Below are 3,569 nucleotides of genomic sequence, written 5' to 3'. Positions count from 1 at the left end.
AGGTTTTAAAAATTCACTGAAATAGCAACCCTCCTTGAAAACAACCATGCTTATACTATCCTGTAACAATAAACTAACACAGGGAAAAGCAAGCAAGCAAACAAGCTTAAATACCTATATTAAAAAAAAAAAAAGAAAAAAAAAATCTACCAGGCAGTATTGAGCCTATTCTACAAATGTGCTCAAAAAGAAAACTCCCTTCTCATAACAGAAACAATTGGTCCTGACAAACTTACTTCACTTTTACTTCACTTTATATATGAAACAGATTTGAGTCTGGGGAAGTTACAACAGGCTAGGTCCAGTCGGAGAAATCTAAGGAAAAAATAATATCAAGTTTCTGCTTCTCAGACTCCTCTAACTAAGTGCTGATTAGGTTTAAAAAAAAAAAAAATTAAACAACAATATGATGAAAAAAGAGGCCATGCCCCTGGCATACAGTATTATAAACACAGGGAAGTGCCAGTATAAACCTTTATCGGGAGACTGGGTTCTTTGTCAAGCCGTGCCTTTCTTCCAAAACATCCTTGCTGCCATATGTCTGCATCTCGCCAGCTGCAGACCTAATAAGAGACTTCTTATTCACGCCGTATAATGTTTTACAGGTTTGCCACGGGGGTCACTCGCTGTGAGTCATTGACGTCACAACCCCGAGAGCCTCGGAGCTGATGGGAGCCAAGAAATGTGGGCTGGCGGAGGGGAGGGGAGGGGAGGGGGGCGAGAGGAAACGGCGCATCAGGCTCGGAGCTCTGCGATTTCGTCTCCTCACTGGCGCGCTGAAAGCCGGGCTTTCTAACGCGCTCTTCTGCTCTGAGGGGCTCTGGGGCCTTCCTGCTCTTTTTACACTTAGGAGAAGAGGGGAAATTAAATACACGTATTTAGAGTAAGACTGCTGAAATATTTTATTCCCCCTACTCCTGTTCTGTGCCTCATTATTTGCGATAACGCTGTGGTTCTAACAGGCCAACCACCCGTTTTTGCAACCTATTTTGAATATTCCATGCATTTATAAAATGCAAAAAAAAGGCCACGTGCGTGACGCAGCGGGTTGTAGGCATTTCTCTGAGCAAAAATGGAGCTAGCTTCCTGACGAAATCAGGGGTTTAAAAGAAAAACTGCTACCTCACCCTCAAAACTTATCACCCCAATCTGTCTCTCCGGGCTGTTTTTGTTTTGCTTTGAATCGGTACCCAATATTTTTTAAAAGGCTTTCCAAATCTGCGTGTTATTATGGTGCTAGAACCAGGAGAAGAGTGAAACGCTCACTGCAGTGAAATCTAGAAAGGCAAGGGACCAAACCTGGAGCTGTGACTGGAGTGACCAGCGCGTCTCTTCCATCTGCCTGCAATCCTGGAGGCAGGGAAATATTTGCCTTTCCTCCTCGCTCCCTTTCCCATAAACAGAGAATGACAGAGATGGGTGGAAAAATGAGGGCAAGGTAGAAATTTGTTCTTTTTGCTGCTGGAATAATTTGCTCATTTAATGGCCAATGAAGAGAGCGTTGAACAATCCGGTCCTGCGCACCCGTTTCAGAGCCATGCCAACAAATGCGTGCGCTGTAGGCAGCAAAGCTGCCGTGTAGACGCCCAGTAAGTGATGAACAGCAAAGGCTGGATCTTTTAATTGTTCGTTTCCCGCTGAGCTGGCTTTTCACAGATTTTTGGTTTTAAGTGCAGGTATTCTGTAGGTGTAAAACTGAAAGGGGAGGGGGAACTCTTGAAACATTTTCAATTCTTGCTCCACTCCATGAAGTTGGCTTTTGGTGTCCTTTCTGTCTGACGCAGGGGAGAGGAAGCTTTTTACTTCAGTATTACCTCATCCTTTTAAAGGTTTCAAACTTTGTACAAGTGTGAAGTCCACAGGAAAGTGAGACTTGCTCAGATGCTCACCTTTTTTTTTTTTTTTTTTTTTTAAATGCTAGCAAGTCACTAACAAAGCAGGACATTTTATTTAGTAAGGAAACAGCTGCAATGGAAGGTGACGTGGAAAATACGAGGCAGGTATTTCCATGGAAAGTTTAATAGCTACAACAGTTAGCTTGCTAAAATTTTCAACATTTAGACGGTTTGGGGTTTGGCTTTTTTTCAGACAAAAGACAGCAGGTTTCTATGTCCCAGCCTCTTCCCTGATCCCTATACAGCCATGATTTGAAAATGTGCACCAGAATATACTGTGCTTTAAGAGCTCCAAGTCTTGGAGCCACATAGCCATACAAGAACTGCAATTTACACTTTTGAAACAGTAGCCCTCCGCACTGAGCCCATCACACCAAACAAAACTTAGAAAATCAGCAAGGACAGCAGAAGGTGAAAGCAATAACCAAAGAAGCAAAAGATTCTGACAGACTCTTTTAAATAATTTTCTTTGTTCAACATTACGTACGTCTAAAAGATGCAGCACCGGTACCTGCAGGCTATAAATGCACCACCTGCAGAAGTGCAACAAACCCCTGTGCATCCCCCCCATCCGCAGCTTCTGCAGGAGGCGTCTGAAGGGGAAGGAGCAAAGCACTCCGAGCAAATCCAGAGAGGCATTTATGAATTCAAGAAAGCCTCTCACTGGAGAAATACACATCTTTCAGGTCAGTAATCCCTAATCAAGGCTGCAAATAGCACTTCAGAGCTATGACGCATTTTATAGCAGCATGTTAAAATTAGTATTATGAGCACTGAAACTACAGTAGCTCTGCCGGGAGTCCTGTTAATGAATGTACAGGAAGTGTAGTACTGAAGTCCTGTGGCACATACACACGCACACGCTCCTGTCAACTAACCTATAAACATTATGTGCACTAAATCCAAAGTCACGGACCTAGTCTATTTTTTGCCATTCTTCCCATAAGAGAAACTAAAAATAGGCCCATGAGAACCATGCATGGGACTCTACTCTTCAAATGTTTAACTCTTGCAGCAAAGACTGCCTAGCACTGTTTTTGAAGAGATTCTTCAAGGAGTTTGCATTATATAGATGAAGGATATCTTTTTAATATATATATATATACACACACACACACAGACACACACACACACTCTGAGCTAATGATAGCCCTAAGAAATAGTGGCTGCCTACTTACATATATCTCCAAAGTTTATTTAGATATTATTTATCAAGATAAAGACCTCGAGAAAACGGGGGCATGACCTCATGCAGCTCTGAAGTCCTACTCAGATGCACAGGGGAGGAAAACCAAAAAGCAAACCAAAAAAACCCAACTCTTTTGAAAAATCGCTGCTATGCAATCAAGCAAGGGTAGATAGCCGGGTGTCAAAGAACCTTGATGATGCACTGGAAAAAGGAGGAGCCATTAAATTTAAAATAAAAGATATGCCAGTAAGAAAACCCAAAAATCGCCTTGCATACACAGCACCTGCTGTCTCTGCCACAAGGCCTTTTCCACGCGGCGTGCAAGGCAGCCAAACTGCAGGAAGGCTACCCTCAAACGCTGCAAGTGCCAAACAGCCGTAGAAGCGTGCGAAAACCCGCAAACCTCCACCTTCCCTCCCTGCTCCTCCCGGCTGCAGGCAGCGCAGGGGCGCAGATGGCAGCGGAGGCAGATGGCAGCGCGCACA

Source organism: Egretta garzetta, unplaced genomic scaffold, assembly GCF_000687185.1.
Source record: "Egretta garzetta isolate BGI_Z169 unplaced genomic scaffold, ASM68718v1 scaffold81, whole genome shotgun sequence".
Taxonomy (NCBI): domain Eukaryota; kingdom Metazoa; phylum Chordata; class Aves; order Pelecaniformes; family Ardeidae; genus Egretta; species Egretta garzetta.
The sequence above is the reverse complement of the archived record's forward strand: the minus strand, read 5'-3'. Positions refer to the sequence as shown.